This window comes from Pseudophryne corroboree, chromosome 11, assembly GCF_028390025.1.
Source record: "Pseudophryne corroboree isolate aPseCor3 chromosome 11, aPseCor3.hap2, whole genome shotgun sequence".
In the NCBI taxonomy this organism is placed as follows: domain Eukaryota; kingdom Metazoa; phylum Chordata; class Amphibia; order Anura; family Myobatrachidae; genus Pseudophryne; species Pseudophryne corroboree.
The window spans coordinates 108,030,760-108,039,745 of NC_086454.1; the positions used below are offsets into that span (position 1 = coordinate 108,030,760).

General features: G+C 46.8%; 1 pseudogene; it reads right to left on the reverse strand.

Moving 5' to 3' along the window:
* Nucleotides 1-6,273: 6,273 nt before the first annotated feature.
* LOC134971408 (5S ribosomal RNA) lies at nt 6,274-6,392 on the reverse strand (annotated as a pseudogene).
* Nucleotides 6,393-8,986: the final 2,594 nt, after the last annotated feature.

The window sequence follows — 8,986 nt, forward strand, 5'->3', positions numbered from 1 at the left end:
CAAATTAGTGTGACATGCAATATACCCACCATACCCCTCTCATTATATTAAATTAATAACTCCCTCCACACTAATGACAAAAATAAGATTTTACTCACCGGTAAATCTATTTCTCGTAGTCCGTAGTGGATGCTGGGGACTCCGTAAGGACCATGGGGAATAGCGGCTCCGCAGGAGACTGGGCACAGCTAAGAAAGATTTAGGACTACCTGGTGTGCACTGGCTCCTCCCACTATGACCCTCCTCCAGACTTCAGTAAGGATACTGTGCCTGGAAGAGCTGACACAATAAGGAAGGATTTTGAATCCCGGGTAAGACTCATACCAGCCACACCAATCACACCGTATAACTCGTGATAATATACCCAGTTAACAGTATGAACACAACAGAGCCTCTCAAAAGATGGCTCAACAATAACCCTTGTAGTTAACAATAACTATATACAAGTATTGCAGACAGTCCGCACTTGGGACGGGCGCCCAGCATCCACTACGGACTACGAGAAATAGATTTACCGGTGAGTAAAATCTTATTTTCTCTGACGTCCTAGTGGATGCTGGGGACTCCGTAAGGACCATGGGGATTATACCAAAGCTCCCAAACGGGCGGGAGAGAGCGGATGACTCTGCAGCACCGAATGAGAGGACTCAAGGTCCTCCTCAGCCAGGGTATCAAATTTGTAGAATTTTGCAAACGTGTTTGCCCCTGACTAAGTAGCAGCTCGGCAAAGTTGTAAAGCCGAGACCCCTTGGCAGCCGCCCAAGAAGAGCCCACTTTCCTCGTGGAATGGGCTTTTACAGATTTAGGCTGCGGCAGGCCAGCCACAGAATGCGCAAGCTGAATTGTGCTACAAATCCAGCGAGCAATAGTCTGCTTTGAAGCAGGAGCACCCATCTTGTTTGGTGCATACAGGATAAATAGCGAGTCAGTCTTCCGGACTCCAGCCGTCCTGGAAACATAAATTTTCAAGGCCCTGACTACGTCCAGTAACTTGGAGTCCTCCAAGTACCTAGTAGCCGCAGGCACCACGATAGGTTGGTTCAAGTGAAAAGCTGATACCACCTTAGGAAGAAACTGGGGACGAGTCCTCAATTCTGCCCTATCCATATGGAAAATCAAATAGGGGCTTTTACATGACAAAGCCGCCAATTCTAACACACGCCTTGCCGAAGCCAAGGCCAAAAGCATGACCACTTTCCACGTGAGATATTTTAAATCCACGGTTTTGAGTGGCTCAAACCAATGTGACTTTAGGAAACCCAACACCACGTTGAGGTCCCACGGTGCCACTGGAGGCACAAAAGGAGGCTGAATATGCAGCACTCCCTTGACAAATGTCTGAACTTCAGGCAGTGAAGTCAGTTCTTTTTGGAAGAAAATCGACAGAGCCGAAATCTGGACCTTAATGGAACCCAGTTTTAGGCCCATAGTCACCCCTGACCTTAGGAAGTGCAGAAATCGACCTAGCTGGAATTCCTCCGTTGGGGCCTTCCTGGCCTCACACCACGCAACATATTTTCGCCATATGCGGTGATAATGTTGTACGGTTACATCTTTTCTAGCTTTAATAAGCGTAGGAATTACTTCCTCCGGAATACCCTTTTCTTTTAGGATCCGGTGTTCAACCGCCATGCCGTCAAACGCAGCCGCGGTAAGTCTTGGAACAGACAGGGCCCCTGCAGCAGCAGGTCTTGTCTGAGCGGCAGAGGCCATGGGTCCTCTGAGATTAATTCTTGAAGTTCCGGGTACCAAGACCTTCTTGGCCAATCTGGAACAATGAGAATAGTTCTTACTCCTCTTTTCTTTATTATCTTCAGTACCTTGGGTATGAGAGGAAGAGGAGGGAACACATAAACCGACCGGTACACCCACGGTGTCACTAGAGCGTCCACAGCTATCGCCTGAGGGTCTCTTGACCTGGCGCAATATTTTTCTAGCTTTTTGTTTAAGCGAGACGCCATCATGTCCACCTGTGGCTTTTCCCAACGGTTTACAATCAGTTGGAAGACTTCTGGATGAAGTCCCCACTCTCCCGGGTGGAGGTCGTGCCTGCTGAGGAAGTCTGCTTCCCAGTTGTCCACTCCCGGAATGAACACTGCTGACAGTGCTAACACGTGATTTTCCGCCCATCGGAGAATCCTTGTGGCTTCTGCCATCGCCGTCCTGCTTCTTGTGCCGCCCTGTCGATTTACATGGGCGACTGCCGTGATGTTGTCTGACTGGATCAGAACCGGCTGGTTTTGAAGCAGGGGCTTTGCTTGACTTAGGGCATTGTAAATGGCCCTCAGTTCCAGAACATTTATGTGTAGGGAAGTCTCCTTGACCAAAGTCCTTGGAAGTTTCTTCCCCGTGTGACTGCACCCCAGCCACGAAGGCTGGCATCCGTGGTCACCAGGACCCAGTTCTGTATGCCGAATCTGCGGCCCTCTCTGAGATAAGCACTCTGCAGCCACCACAGCAGAGACACCCTGGTCCTTGGAGACAGGGTTATCCACCGATGCATTTGAAGATGCGATCCGGACCATTGGTCCAACAGGTCTCACTGAAAGGTTCTGGCATGGAACCTGCCGAATGGAATCGCTTCGTAGAAAGCTACCATCTTTCCCAGGACTCGCGTGCAATGATGCACCGACACCTGTTTTGGTTTCAGGAGGCCTCTCACTAGAGACGACAGCTCCTTGGCTTTCTCCTCTGGGAGAAACACTTTTTTCTGGACTGTGTCCAGAATCATCCCCAGAAACAGTAGACGTGTCGCCGGAACCAGCTGAGACTTTGGAATATTCAGAATCCAACCGTGCTGGTGTAGCACTTCCTGAGATAATGCTACGCCGACCAACAACTGCTCTCTGGACCTCGCCCTTATCAGGAGATCGTCCAAGTATGGGATAATTAAAACTCCCTTTTTCCGAAGGAGTATCATCATTTCGGCCATTACCTTGGTAAATACCCTCGGTGCCGTGGACAGGCCGAATGGCAACGTCTGGAATTGGTAATGACAATCCTGTACCACAAATCTGAGGTACTCCTGGTGAGGATGGTAAATGGGGACATGCAGGTAAGCATCCTTGATGTTCAGAGATACCATGTAATCTCCCTCTTCCAGGCTTGCAATAACCGCCCTGAGCGATTCCATCTTGAACTTGAATTTTCTTAAATATGTGTTCAAGGATTTCAAATTTAAAATGGGTCTCACCGAACCGTCCGGTTTCGGTACCACAAACATTGTGGAATAGTAACCCCGTCCTTGTTGAAGTAGGGGCACCTTGACTATCACCTGCTGGGAATACAGCTTGTGAATTGCCTCTAACACAGCCTCCCTTTCTGAAGGAGTCGTTGGTAAGGCAGATTTGAGGAAACGGCGGGGGGGGGGGATGCCTCGAATTCCAGCCTGTACCCCTGAGATACCACTTGAAGGATCCAGGGATCTACCTGTGAGCGAGCCCACTGATTGCTGAAGTTTTTGAGACGGCCCCCCACCGTACCTGGCTCCGCCGGCTGAGCCCCAGCGTCATGCGGCGGACTTAGCAGAAGAAGCGGGGGAGGACTTTTGTTCCTGGGAAGTGGCTGTATGCTGCAGCTTTTTTCCCCTACCTCGCCTCTGGGCAGAAAGGACGCGCCTCTACCCCGTCTGCTCTTTTGGGGGCGAAAGGACTGCTCCTGATAATACGGTGCTCTCTTTGGTTGTGAGGGGACATGTGGCAAAAATGCTGACTTCCCAGCTGTTGCTGTGGACACTAAGTCTGAAAGACCATCCCCGAACAACTCCTCACCCTTATAAGGCAAAACTTCCATGTGCCTTTTAGAATCTGCATCACCTGTCCACTGCCGGGTCCATAACCATCTCCTGGCACAAATGGACAGTGCACTTATTTTTGATGCCAGCCGGCAAATATCCCTCTGTGCATCTCTTATGTAAAAGACAGCGTCTTTAATATGCTCTACGTTTAGCAATATAGTGTCCCTGTCTAGGGTGTCAATGTTTTCTGACAGGGAGTCTGACCATGCAGCTGCAGCACTGCACATCCATGCTGAGGCAATAGCTGGTCTCAGTATAATACCAGTGTGTGTATATATAGCTTTCTGGAGAGCCTCCTGCTTTCTGTCAGCAGATTCCTTTAGGGCGGCCGTATCCTGGGACGGCAGTGCCACCTTTTTTGATAAGCGCGTAAGTGCTTTATCCACCCTAGGGGGTGTTTCCCAACGTGACCTATCCTCTGGCGGGAAAGGGTACGCCATTAGTAATTTTTTTGAAATTACCAATTTTTTATCGGGGGGAAGCCCACGCTAGTTCACACACTTCATTCAATTCTTCAGAAGGGGGAAAAACTACTGGTAGTTTTTTCTCCCCAAACATAATACCCTTTTTTGTGGTACCTGGGGTCACCTCAGAAATGTGTAAAACATTTTTCATTGCCTCAATCATATAACGAGTGGCCCCATTGGACATTACATTAGTCTCTTCGTCGTCGACACTGGTATGTCTGCCATCTGAGGTAGCGGCCGTTTTAGAGCCCCTGATGACTTTTGAGACGTCTGGGCAGGCACGGGCTGAGAAGCCGGCTGCCCCGCATTTGGCATGTCGTCAAATTTTTTATGTAAGGAGTCGACACTTTCGCGTAATTCCTTCCACAAGTCCATCCACTCCGGTGTCTGCCCCGCAGGGGGTGACAACACATTTATAGGCACCTGCTCCTCCTCCACATAAGTCTCCCCATCAAACATGTCGACACAGCCGTACCGACACACCGCACACACACAGGGAATGCTCTGACAGAAGACAGGACCCCACAAAGCCCTTTGGGGAGACAGAGAGAGAGTATGCCAGCACACACCAGAGCGCTATATAAATCAGGGATTAACTAAATTATATCCCCTTATAGCTGCTATATGTATATTGCGCCTAAATTTAGTGCCCCCCCTCTCTTTTTTACCCTTTTCTGTAGTGTAGAATGCAGGGGAGAGCCAGGGAGCTTCCTTCCAGCGGAGCTGTGAGGGAGAAATGGCGCCAGTGTGCTGAGGGAGATAGCCCCGCCCCTTTTTCGGCTGACTTTTCTCCCGCTTTTTTATGGATTCTGGCAGGGGTATTTATCACATATATAGCCTCTGGGGCTATATATTGTGATATATTTGCCAGCCAAGGTGTATTTATTGCTTCTCAGGGCGCCCCCCCCCCCCCCAGCGCCCTGCACCCTCAGTGACCGGAGTGTGAAGTGTGTATGAGGAGCAATGGCGCACAGCTGCAGTGCTGTGCGCTACCTTGGTGAAGACTGATGTCTTCTGCCGCCGATTTTCCGGATTCTTCTTGCTTCTGGCTCTGTAAGGGGGCCGGCGGCGCGGCTCCGGGACCGAACACCAATGGCCGGTTCCATGCGGTCGATCCCTCTGGAGCTAATGGTGTCCAGTAGCCTAAGAAGCCCAAGCTACCACCAGTTAGGTAGGTTCGCTTCTTCTCCCCTTAGTCCCTCGCTGCAGTGAGTCTGTTGCCAGCAGATCTCACTGTAAAATAAAAAACCTAAAATATACTTTCTCTCTAGGAGCTCAGGAGAGCCCCTAGTGTGCATCCAGCTCAGCCGGGCACAGGATTCTAACTGAAGTCTGGAGGAGGGTCATAGTGGGAGGAGCCAGTGCACACCAGGTAGTCCTAAATCTTTCTTAGCTGTGCCCAGTCTCCTGCGGAGCCGCTATTCCCCATGGTCCTTACGGAGTCCCCAGCATCCACTAGGACGTCAGAGAAATAGTCTAGTTTCCCATCCCATGAAAGGGTTGTTTAGCAGAGAAGCAAAAGAGGGACTGTTTTTGTGTCTCTCTGGGGCACACTTAGTTTAAATAGACTGATAGATAAGTTTGTGAAAGTATAAACAATGTATATGCAAAGATAAAACTTAACTTTTAATTTTTTAAACAGACGAAAACAATGATAAAAATGTTGCTGTGTATGTCAGCAAAATTGATTAAGACAAGTATTAAATACAAATACAAATAAGAAGATATGTTACTCACTGGGTATACCGTAGGTGGTAGAAGATTTGTCTGCACACCCACTGGATATTAAGCGAGTGTTAATGTTCGACGTTTGTCAAAAGCGAAAATATAGAAATTCTTGTTATCTCCATCCACTTATGAATAGATATACACCTGTATATTCATAAGAGAGATTCAAGATGAACCGGCTTTTGTGAATCCGGACTCCTGGTGGACTAGTCAGCTTAGGTAAGTATGCTGCAAAAATCGCTGGTGGTGAATTTTACTGATCGGCAGAAGGTAAGTTCCTTAATACTACAGTACCCAGTATTCCCAGAGAGTCACCCTTTCTGGTACTAACCAGGCCCAATGCTGCTTGGCTTCCAAGATCAGACGAGATCGGGCATGTCCAGCATGGTATGACTGTAGAAAGTCAGGTAAGTGCCTATCTGCTGGGGGGAGGGCTGCTGCTGCTGCTTGAGCTGATTAGGACAAATGAATCTGATAGATAACGCCAAATATTGCCCAAGATGCAGCTAGAAAGAGAGACACCACAATATAGATGAGTGAAATGGGTGCAAAATGATTTGTTTCTCTCGTGGGAAATCCCCCATAAAGGAATTCAGATAAGAACAAATACCAAATTTCCCACAAAGAAATTGTGGTATGGCATTAAACAGAATGGTATGTCCTCATTGCTGAATTATATCTTGTGATTGAAGGTTCTGTAAGTATTCACCCTTATGTCAATTTCCAAAAGATATCAATGCAGTAATATAACCTGAGTAAATGATCAGGAAATGTCAAAGTTGCAAATGTGTTCTCAAAATAATACAGAAATAATATATGCTGAAACATGCAATTTCACAAAGAATGCAGCACAAAAAGCTGCCTAAACTACTCTCTGTCTGCTGGGAAAAAAAAAAAAAAATGTATTGCAGTGATCACAGAAATAGATTGCTGAATGAATTGTGAAAATAATGGTTCATATAGTAACATGAAAATTCACATAGAATCCAGCACATGAGCTGCCTTGGCAGCTGTCTGTCTGTTATAGAAAAATACAGTTTCCCATCCCCAATACATTAACCACTTAACCGACGATTTATTTCTCCAAAGACCGCTCCAAAAGTGTCGGGGGGGTTTTATGAGTGAATTAGGTGAAGAACATGAATTTAACCCTATCCCAAATGATTTTAGTTAAAAAAAAACAACTATTTTTTTTACATATTTTCAAACATCGAAACATTGATCAGGAACATCGCGACCATCGGAACATTGTGACCATCGCGGCTTTCATTTCGAAAGCCGGGACAGACTCCAGGTATACAGGGAGGGGGTCTGGGGGTGGCTTGGGAGGGTTAATTTACACTCCCCAGCGGCTGCCATTGTCTGCAGCCGCTGGAGGGGGGGATCCTGCCGTGCTGACCGATCAGCGGTGATCAGCAGCATGGCAATCAGTAGGGGAGGGTGCGGGGAGGCAGAGGGACCTTCCGGTTCCTCTGACAGCAGCAGCGGAGGGAAGTCTCTCTTCCCTGCCGCTGCTAACACTGTCTATCTGACTGGTCGCATCCTGTGCAACCAGGTCAGATAGAGCACTTGCAGGCATGGTCGCATCTGATGTGACCATGCCAGGCAAGTGGTTAATGATAACCATCAACCACACTACTACATAAATAAATAATTAAATAAATAGTCAAGACCCCTATACCCATTTCATTTAAAATGTAAAAGCCCCATGCTAATAAATAAACAGCCCACCCCCATTACATTAATTGACCATGACACTAATTAATAAATAAATAAATGATCCACCCACTCCACCTCAATACATTTAGTGTTTAGTCCCCAACTCATTAATAAAAAATGACCCAGCTTCCACCCCCATTACATTAAATTATTAACCCTCACGCTAATAATTAAATGTCCAGCCGCCACCCCACATACATTTCCTGATTACACACAACCACACTAATAAATAGAGCATAGCCCCCCCCCCCCCCATTACATTACACATAAATAAATAAATAACACAGCCCACATCCCCATTACATGTATTAATTAACCACACCACTCTAATTAACACCCACCTCCATTACATTAGAAGGCTCCCTCTCTCTTCCGCAATTTGTTTCCATACCCTCCAACATGACCCGCCCCACTGGGTACAAAATGCTCTGTTTCTGGACTTCCCTCTTAATTTATTATTGCTATCACCTGTGAGGAAACAGCTTTCTTATCATTTAACTAGTTCAACACAGGTGATGCAAATCATAAATTAAGAGGGAAGTCCAGGAACAGAGCATTTTGTACCTAGTGGGGTGGGTCATGTTGGAGGGTCTGTGTTTCATCCAGCGTTCCTGCAGAGACCATAGAGATGCTAATTCCTGTCAGGTCCTTCTGCTGCAGAGCACCATAGAGTTCCAGGGAGCAGAGCCTGGTGGGTAGATATCATATGAGGGGAGTTGCATCCTAGGTGACATGACAGGTTAGATGGATGATGGAAGTTACTATGGGGATGACGACCTTGGACCTCACACCTTAATTCCAAACATAATAAGAGGTTTATGCTGAGACTTGTAGTTCCACACAGAAAAAAAATAAAACGCAGATGCACACTGTATAGTACTAAACACTGCTAATCAGAATAATTATAATAAACTCTGCAATCTGACAGAGCAAACTTGAGGTGCTTAACATCATTTTTGGCCAAAAATATGGACTTACCAACGGTGATGAGATGACCTCATCTTCTGGGTCCAGGGCAGAGTACCTCCCAAGTCAGCACAGGCCAACCATCCCAAGGCATAACACTAGTGACAGTTTAAAGTGTTAATAAGTGTTATATAAGTAGACTGCATAAGCTATGTGTTAAGAGTGTTACATAGGTGAGAAGTAATAATTCTAATTTTAAAAGGAAGTTACTATAGTTAAGCACCGTGTCCACCGTCATAATGAAATTAAAAACTATCTTCATTTTCCTGAGCCAGGCCATGTGTAATGCAACTACATAGACCGCACATAT